Consider the following 10,502-nt stretch of genomic DNA (forward strand, 5'->3'; position numbering starts at 1 on the left):
CTTCAGCACATCTCAACATTTCTGCCGTTACTGTCACATAACCAGAAGTGAGCTAGACAACTTGGAACACCATGTGCTAATCTGTACAGTACAAGAGTACAATGACACTGTTAAAGAACTGCAAAATGGTGATGCAAGTGTAGTCAGAGGTGTGAAATTTAACTCTGTCTTTAACTCACTGACATTTTTTCATGTTTGCCAGCCAGGCCTCCCACCCTGTATTGGCCATGATCTCTTTGAGGGTGTAGTGGCATCTGACCTTGCCATTTGCCTGAGCCATTTTGTCAAGGTGAAGAAATTCTTCACATATTCCCAGCTTAATCGAAGGATCAGACAATTTAGTTACCAGGGATCTGATGGTAGCTCTAAACCAGCTGAAGTTTCAGAAAAGGGTGTGAAATTAGGGGGCCAGGCAACTGAAAACTGGTCTTTGCTGAGGCTTCTCCCCATTATCATTGGTGAAAAGATCACAAATACAGAGGATCCTGTATGGCAACTGACTGTCCAGCTGAAAGAGCTAGTGGAATTGATTTGTGCACCTACTATATCAATAGCCCAGGTTGCATTGCTCAGTGTTTTCATTAGTGATTATCTGAACGCAAGGAAAGAAATGTTCCCTTCACAAAAACTAAAACCAAAGCATCATTACCTCACCCATTACCCTGCCTTAATACTTAAGTTTGGCCCACTCATTCGGCTTTGGACAATGAGGTTTGAGAGCAAGCATTCATATTTCAAAAGATGTGTGCGAAGGACACAAAACTTCAAAAATGTATGTCACACTCTTGCAAAGAACCACCAGCTACTGCAGGCATACCTACATTCTGGGTCCTTTTTTGCACCCTCATTGGTGGTGAAGAACTCCACTCCTTTCCATGCTGAACTGTACAGTGAAGCAGTGCGCTCTGCAGTAGGAGAAACCTTAGTCAAAGAACCCAATGTTGTGTCAACTACTGAGGTGCAGTGGAAAGGCACTCAGTACAAAAAGGGACTCTTTCTGTGTCTAAACCAAGGTGAGGCACTTGAACTCGGACAGATTGAGCTCATGCTGGTGACGCAGGACCAGCATGCGTACTTTATTGTTACACCTCATGATGTGTCCTATATGCCAGTATTTGGATTGTATGAAGTGAAACAAGCAAGGCAGTGCGTGGAATGTTGGAGGCCTGACAAGATTAATTTCACTTAAGCATAGCATTCTTGACTCAGAGTAAATATAGAAATTTTGAGAGATGGAAATCATACAGTGATACTTAAAGAACAGTCTTTCTCATCCCTTCCAGTCCCCCTAGTCATGGATAAAGAAACTACAATTCTATCTTTCATCAAATCAAATCTTGCTAAAGTAAGAGAACTTGAGCCTTTGCTTGAGCGTCTGCAAGATTTAGGAGTTGAGGACCTGGAGGACCTGAGCTACCTGCAGGAGAGTGACCTCCTTCCTGTCCTGAGGCCAGTTGAAATCAGGAAACTTCTGTCACAGCTCAAACAGACAAGTATGTGTTTCAATTCATAGATAATAAACTTTTATATTGGAAACATATGTATAGTCAAAATACACTTAGTGGGTATACTTGTTAAATTTAATGCAGTCTAATACACTAGTTCTGCTACAAATTACACTTTAAAGAATCTTCATCATTTTACATGGAGTGGCTTCTGAGTGTGTAATTATGTTAGCTATTGAGATACCCATCTGTATGGTTAAATATTACTATGTGTCTTTTATTAAGCCCAACAAGATGTGTTGGACAGTCCTCCAAGCAACCAGAGCAACCAACAGTTCAGCAGAGCCAGTACCAGTACAAGTCCGGTAACACAGTCTGATGAGATGCTCCTTTCTGGTGAGTACGTGCCTCTGTCGCACAGAATCACTCTCTTATGGTGTTTGCAATGATGGGTTAGATTGGCTGAAAAGTTACATTTCTGTAACATGGTGCAATCACCGGCAGTGAATTGACAATGTGCTAATTGGTGTCCGACCGATTATCATTCACCGATTTATCAGGGCCCAATAGAGCCCCGGTTCTATCGGAGGTCCTATCGTATCTGTGAAATGTCTCACTGATAGAAAAAAAAGTGTGACAAAATGTTTTTTTGCGTCACTGCATTGTAATTTGGGCCAAGGTGAGCAAGCCGGAGCAAGCAGTCAAGCGAGTGAGCGAGCAGCAAACGGAGCAGGAGTCTGGTGACAAACAACCTCCGTCCAACAAGCCGCTAAACTCAGCTTCAATGTCACTTCCTTCACTCACCTCATCAAAGAATAACTTTATAAACTTTCCCGGGAGCTACAGGCTGCAAAACGCACGGTCATGTGTCTTAAAAATAGGATGATATCTCAACAATGACGGACCTGTCGCATCCAGCTGTAAAGGGAGAAACGCGTCTGTGTCTCATCAGGTCTCAAAGGTACATACACGTGTACGTCTCCCAGTTGACAGCAGTAAGGGAAACATATGAAAAAATGTATATTTCAGCACAATGCTTAAAGGTCCCATATTATGAAAAACATGTTTTTTCTGGTCTCTACATATATAAACTGGTCCTCCCTGTGCCTACCAACTCCTAGAATGAGGAAAGCAAACAGGTCCTGCATCGTCTCTGCAGCCCACCCACTGGTAAAACGGTGCTCCTACAGGCTGTTCAGACTCAACTCCTGTGATGACGTAACGACAGGAGTGAATTGCATAGGCCGGCCTCCTTTGCACGAAAACACTCCCCTCTCCTCAGATAAGGGGGCGTTCATCTCCGAGGTTAGATTAGTTATGATTAACTTGCAAGTGTGTTAGCTCTGTGTCTCTCAGAGATAACACAGTAGGCACTCTTCCCTCTCAAAGTCCCCCATTTGGGGGACCTAAGCTTGTGACAGAGGACTGCACAGTACCTCAAATTGTTATGTTTATGCAGCTTAGTAAAGGGGTAAATTATTAGCGCATACATTAGCGCATGCTACCGTTAGCTATATCCTCTCTCTGATAGGGGCATGTAGCAGACTAGGCAGGTGTTGACAGACGGAGCTCATTAGCATTTAAAGGTGCAGACACAGGACCGGCTTGTTCTCAGTAGAGCTCACCTGAGCGACTTTTAGACAGCTGAAATTCAGGACCACGGATCAGTTTGGGGCAATACATTTTGAATACAGTGTTTTTGGACGTCTGACAGCTGTGTGAAATTGATTAAAAAGAGTATAATATGGGACCTTTATTTAAAAAAAAAAACAAAAAAAAAAACACCAACTCATGAAATCACTGAACTCAGGTAATATTTCCACTGTAGCTCTGCTAGGTCTTTTCCTTTCCTTTTCTGCAGTCAGTATTAGGAATATGCTGTGCTGTGCCATCCACTGACCGTTTGTGGAAAGACAATAATGAACTTTGACAGTTAAAATTACGTAGCTTACATTATACAATGTGGGAAAATTGATGGCTTTAAAATAACTGTTGCATCATTATTTCATAACAGCTTATGTTCCCTATGTACTCTTCAGGTGGTTACAGCTCAGCAACTACAAGTTCACCGCGGTCAACAAGTAGTTCAAGTATGGATGTCACACCTCGTCAACTGTCTGACAACAGCTGGCATTTTAAATTTCAAATTCCGTGGCAGAAAATTTCATCTGAGATCATCAGAAAGCTGGACAAAGGAAAGCGGCCAACAAAAAGTGAGAGACTTGAAATCATACGGCTCGTTGTCAGTGAAATCTTAACCGTGTGCCCAACTCCTGGGAAGAAACACATCAGTGAGATAGCATGGAAAATGACAAAGGCCTACCCTGGGGCATTTACTGATGTCATTGAAGGTTAAGTTGTAGGCAGTGGGTTTGACTCACTCACCAAACAGATGGTCAGCAGAGTGGATAACCTGAAGAGAGGAAACACTCCACTTTCCTTAAAGAGAAAGGTTATTAGCAGCAGTGAAGGAGAGGATACCCCAACTCAGAAGAGAAGACTAGACACTTATGGGTGTATAAACTGGCAACCAACACGGCTGCCACCTGATGAAACCACTGAATCCCAGAAACATGCACAAGAGGAGTTTAAAAAAATGCACAGAGAAAGATGCCGTGACAGCAACGATATCAAGAATATGATGAGAGCCACTTTCTTCACTCAGAGAAAAGACATTATCAGTGGAACAGACTTCTGACTTGACAGAGGAATGGCCATATCTGTTTGAGACAACTGGCATGAAGACTCATTTTAAAGAGCTTACAGGCGTGGACATGGAAGAGAAAAACATAGCAAATAAGTGTGCCAGAGTTATTTCATTCCTTAAATCTTGTGACAAGACAGGGAAGATGGAGACCATCTTCAGGGAAATGGAAACATCAAGCAAAAATGTTGCAGATGTGAATGTTGCTGTGTTGCTTCCACTGCTCCTCAAGTACTTCAATGAAGAAGAAGAACAGATGTTCTACAAAGTGGATCAAACAACCCTGCCCTCTGAAGTGGACTGCACTGAACTTCCAAGTACACCATGTATTGTTCTGTGTGGTATGAATATTCTATTTACATCACTATTATTTGCTACTGTTACAATTATTTTAGTATAGTGATAACTTCAAGGAATTGCTTATTTTCAGTGCATGATATGTCTTTATAGTATGGTAAGTTAAAGCTTTGGGTTTACACTTCTTGGTTGTGTTAGGCTCTGATTGGTTGTTGTTACTGTGGTTGTAGCTGTTTTCAGCTTCATAGCATTTGAGACCATTTGTTGAAAATGGATTTGATTAATGTACTACTAATTTCTAATATGACTGGCCAAAGTTTTCCTATGATTTTGTCATTCACTGCATCTGTATCCAAAATATGTTTATGCATTGATACTAATGATGTGAAGGCTGCGGAGCTAGTTCAAGGCAGATGACTCAAGCTGCACCCCTCCTGATCAGCATATCAGTCACATGCTCCCCTCATCCCTATAGGGTGAGATATGTAAACTCCCCAACTTACCTGCTTATTCCTGGCTATTTTATCACTGCTGCTACTGCTACTTGCTGCTACTTCCTCTGCTTTGCCATTGCTTTTGTTGCTGCTGCTGCTTGTGCAGTTCGTGGTGCCCATGAGGTTTTTCAATCCCACCACCTCCCCAGCATTCACCTGCAGGGGTCTGCTGTTCATTCCCTGTAATATGTGTCAAGCAGATCATTATTCAGGGAATGAATAAAGTGAGACAGAGCCTGATGTCAAACCTGCTGCAGCCATGTTCAAGAACCCTCTATGCTGTGCTTCAGCTTGCCATGCTTGTGCTTAGTAATTTATTGTTCTAATTTCAGAGTTGTCTGACTGAACTAACAATACTTTAAACCACAATGTGTTAAAATAAAAAAAGAAAACTATTCCTTTGATTGTTATTGCTATACTAGATTCAGTTATAACGTAACAATTTTATTTAGTAGTTGTTGGAGTTATGATCTTTTGGCTCAGTATGTCACAGTAACAGTGTTCCCCCTTTCTCTTGTCTTTGTACACAACAGGAAACTCAACTTTAGCAGCAGAGAACTTCATGCTGTCTGTGGACCAGACCATTGTGAATGGCCACATCAGTATCTTCAGTGATGCTCTTATGCTGATGTTCGGTTCATACTACTGTATGAACATATCTTACCCAGCAGCCCAAGCAGCAACTTTGGAGTTCTTACAGAGGTAAGACAGCACCAGTCAATTTTATACATAAAAATAGATAGATATCATGTGACGTCACACAGCAGTTGCAGTGCCATCTTGGGTACCGACTTCCAAAGGCCGTCTATGGGCTGTGATAAGTCTCACAAAATGAGTGGATAAACCTTTCTTTTAATTCTTCTTCTTCTTATTATTATTATTATTATTATTATTATTATTACACCGCTGTATTGAATGCTGCATTCTGATAATTCATTGATATTTCTGATATTTATTTACATTCTGATTTTGTATTTTATGGTCTGTTATTAGACCACGATGTAGAAGGAGCCTCCACTCTCCCTGTAACAAGTTACAAGTCATTTATGTAACATCACAATTAGTCTGAAGTTGTTTAATGATGGTAAAAAATGAAACATAGGGCAAATATCCTGCATAGTTTTTTCTTGAAGAAATCTTTTCGATCAATCATTTGGAAAATTAACAATCAATTATCGATTAATCGTTAATATTCATATTCATAAAAACCGAATGCTCACGGCTACAGCATGCATGTTGACGTATACGTGCAGACTTCGACTAGTGGTTATACGGGACGACATGTAATGCAGTGGAGTTTACTTTCACTTTCATCAACTTACCAACTGTAGCTTTAATACTTATTTTTTGAAATAATGAAAAAAAAAACAAATACCCCAGAAGCATCTGAGTAGCACATCCATGGCAGAAGTTACTTTCTCCTCCCTGAAATAGAATTTGCAATAGAGTCACAGGTAAACATCTTTTCATTACTTTCCTGTTCCACAGTTCCCTGTAGTATATCCAAGCACTCTCTCACAAGCAAACTCTCTCTACACTGTTGTGTAACCTTTATTGCAAATGTGTGAAAACATTAAATACAGTACAGTCCACAGTTTATTACTTAAGTTGTTGTTTTTCATTTGACAGATGCTTCTTCAAGATAAATCCTGACAAGGGATCAAAAGTGGAGCGGAACGCCACCAAAAAACAACTTGCAGTCAGTCCAAAGGTTCTGACCTTGATCACCAAAATTGCAGACTACGAGTGGAGGAAATAAGAAGGTCTGATTTTGTAATCAGTGTTGTGGATGTACAGTATGGTTACTTGACCAAGTTATGGATGCTTTGGGTAGAGATGTTGCACTAAGTTGGTAGCTGATCAGCTTTTATGGCGAGCATTTTTTCAGAATCAGACAGTTTAATGTTGGTTTCTAATCAATGGTTGTGGATGTACAGTTACATAACCAAGTTAAGGATGCTTTGGATACAAGATAGAAAAAAAAGGATGCTTTGGATAGAGATGTTGCAGTATTTGGTACAGTAGCTCATGAGGTTTTTTTTTCCAATTCATTCAATTTTAATGGCCAGCTTTTTTTTTTACCCCCAGAACCAGGCAGAGGTTGCAGTAAGTTGGTAGCTCATCAGTTATTTTTTTTTCTTTTTCTTTCTTTTTTTTTATTTTTCATTGCAACTTTTCCATTTCCAATTCAGTTTAATTTTAATGGCCAGCTTTGTTCCAGAACCAGTTTGATGTACGTTATTTATGTAATGTAGTTTTGTATTCAATGTTGTGGATGTATGGTTACTTGACCAAGTTATGGCTGCTTTGGATAGAGATGTTGCAGAAAGTTGGTAGCTCATTGGCAATTTTTATTTATTTATTTAATTTTTTTTTTTACTTTTACATTGTGGCTTTTTTTCAGAACCAGTTTAATGTAGGTTATTTATGTAATGTAATTTTGTAGTCAGTGTTTTTTTATTTATTTTTTTATTTTTAATTAATTTATTTATTTATGTATTTATTTTTACCTATTATGTTATGGCTTTTTCATTTCCAATTCCGTTTAATTTTAAGAGCCACCTTTTTTTTCAGAACTAGGCAGTTCAATATGCAATGTAGTTTTGTAATCAGTGTTGTGGATGTATGGTTACTTGACCAAGTTATGGCTGCTTTGGATAGAGGTGTTGCTGTGAGTCGGTAGCTTATCAGCTTTTTTTCCCTCCAGAACCAGAGAGTCATTTTGATTTAATTGATTTAATTTGCTGTAATAATGGCTACCCGTTACAGTAAAATAAAAATACTGAGAACAGGAAATAAGTGTCTGTTCTTGTTCAGTCTCATTCAAACACAGCAATTCACTTAAGCCCCTTTCCCACTGGCCAAAAATCCTGTTTAAGGTGTTTTAAATTAACATAATTCTGGTGTAATTATACAGGTGAGCATAGTTTATTGAAGTTGAAAGTTCATTAATGATCAGGAAATCTATGTAAAATTACACAAAAACTAAATTTACATTTGATATGTAAAATTAACAGTAAATTGTTGCAATTGTAAACCCCATATCTGCATGTTTTGAAAGATGAATCACATTATTTATATCAAATATAAATTAATATATATCCTTTTTACTTAAAATAATGTCATTAAAACAACATTTCTTTAAATTTAGGCATTAGTACTTGTATTACAGCATTTATTTACCGTATTTATAGGTACTTTAATTTGTTTTAAAACGTGAAAATGTTTTTGATTAAACGGTAACAACTACCTGAAAAAACAAAATTTACATTTGATAGGATCTATTATTGACGGTAAATTGTTGCAATTGTAAACCCAATATGTAGTTTTTCAACAGTTTTTTGACATTTTTTGAAAGAAGAATCAAATTATTTTGTGTGTTTTATACTGTTATATTACATCAAATATAAATGAATATACAGTCTTTTTACATAAAATGATGTCATTAAAACCAACTAATTACAGCACATTTCCGTAAATTCAAACATTAAAGATACAACATTTATTTACCATATTTATAGGTGATTTCATTGTTTTAAAACATGAAAATGTTTCTAATTTAACATTAAAAACAACCTCAAAAAAGGCAAAATCCTCTGAAAATTACAACTATAAACTGTATTTTAATTATGGAAAATAAATGTATTTTTATGAGAAAGTTATTTAATGTTATTTTACGGTTTTTTTTGGCGCCCCAGCTGCCAGAAAATTACCATTTTTGCAGTCAAGTAGCTTGTTTTATTTAAATTAAGGGTTACATAGTGCTTTATTTTGAAGTCTTAGTGTCACATTTCATGCTGGAACACTCTGAAACTATATTCATATAGTCGCGATGCCCAGCCAGCAGCAAAAATCCGCATCACGACGCCAGGATGCTAGCAAACCTGGCGAAGCTAGCAAGGATAACACAGCTAAAGCTAGCAGCATGGATAAGGACAACTCGCCGTCGCCCTCCGCCAGTCCCGGCACTGGAGCTACTCCCGCCGACCAGATGGCCAAGGATATATCGAGCATCTACGAACTCTTAAAAGTTACCTCAGAGACTCAAGAGCGCAAGCTGAATGCTATTCAGCTAGCAACTCAGGCTGTGGAGGCCAAGCTAGCCGACATTGCTACGCGCATGAACAACGTTGAGTCACGCATAGATTTCCTGGAGGACGCTAATCAGGCGCTGGAAGCTAATCCTCCTGCTACTCAAAGTGCGGTGGAAATTTTGCGACAGAAATTGGACGATTTGGAAAATAGAAGCCGGCGAAATAATCTCCGCTTTGTTGGATTCCCGGAGGGATGCGAGGGCCCGGACGCACTCGCGTTTTTACGCAAAGTTATCCCACAGATGCTGAACATTGATTTTCAGGGAGTCCTCGAAATCGACCGTGCACACCGGTCCCTTGCCAGACGCGGATCCGACGGTCAGCCCCCCAGACCGATCATTGCTCGATTCCTGAGATTCCAAGACAGAGAGCGGATCGCCGGGGCTGCGCGGAAGATGGGAATGGTACAGTGGAACGAGCACCGCATCATGGTCTTCCCTGACTACTCCAAACTCGTCGCCAACAAACGGGCTGCTTTTAACCAGTGCAAACGCCTGCTACACGAGCGCCAGATCAAGTTCTCCGTGATGTATCCAGCTGTGCTCACCCTGAGAGCGGCGGAGGGCAAACGTGAGTTTACAGACCCCAAACAGGCACTGAAATTCATTCGCTCTCTGCCCCCGTGAGAGCATACTGACTCTTTTACCCGTAAAGTTACTGTTACCAGTTACCAGTTGAACTGTACAGTTTCTCATTTGCACTGCTAGACACACTTGAATATGCAAGACTGTTAAGTTACTCAAATTTAGCTTACTTTTCTTGTTTACTGTCCTATTGCTCCCATCTCTCTAGGTTTCGATCTGATTTTGCTGTTTTTGTTCAATCACTACTATCATTAGAGTTACTGTGGGAGCAAGGACATCTTATCAGGAAGTTATATCATCCTCTGCGCTTACTGATTTTCCTTTTATAATTTACTCACCTACTCCCTGTTTTTTGGGAGGAGAAATGCATTTGTTTTGTTCTCTCCTGCCCCCCCCCCCATCATTTCCATTTGCATTATATATCAACCTGGAGCTGATGAGGACCTAATAGGAATATATCTTATCTTAGATAGAATGTGTTATGCAGGTTTAACCGGCTGGGAGGAGAGATGCTTGAAACTGACTTGTTCCAAGTATTTTGGTCATGTTCGACTGTTAATCGCATATAATCCTTACACAGTTTTTTTGTACTGATGTAACCCATATCAACCAGTTACAAAATTATAGCTGCGTCACGGACCAAGTTTTTTGTGTGTTAGGTTTGGTGCCTTTCGAGCACCTACAGGTGACGACAGTTCATGGTCACCATATAGTTGTATGTATGTGTATATGTCTTTTTTCCGAAATTGCTTTGTTCCCCCCCCCCCCTTTTTTTTTTTTTTTTTTCCCCTTTTTTTCCCTTGCTTACGTGCATGGTGCGGATTGCTTGGTGATGGTGGTGTCAACGATGGGTCATGCCTCTTATACATATCGGTCTCTAGACC

At 39.6% G+C, this 10,502-nt stretch overlaps 1 pseudogene; it reads left to right on the forward strand.

Annotated features, from left to right (window-relative positions):
* Positions 1 to 706: 706 nt before the first annotated feature.
* Positions 707 to 7,861, forward strand: LOC148189469 (uncharacterized; annotated as a pseudogene).
* The last annotated feature ends 2,641 nt before the right edge of the window (positions 7,862 to 10,502 follow it).

Source organism: Plectropomus leopardus, chromosome 6 (genome assembly GCF_026936395.1).
Source record: "Plectropomus leopardus strain MGB_pleo_1.0 chromosome 6, ASM2693639v1, whole genome shotgun sequence".
Classification (NCBI taxonomy): Eukaryota; Metazoa; Chordata; class Actinopteri; order Perciformes; family Serranidae; genus Plectropomus; species Plectropomus leopardus.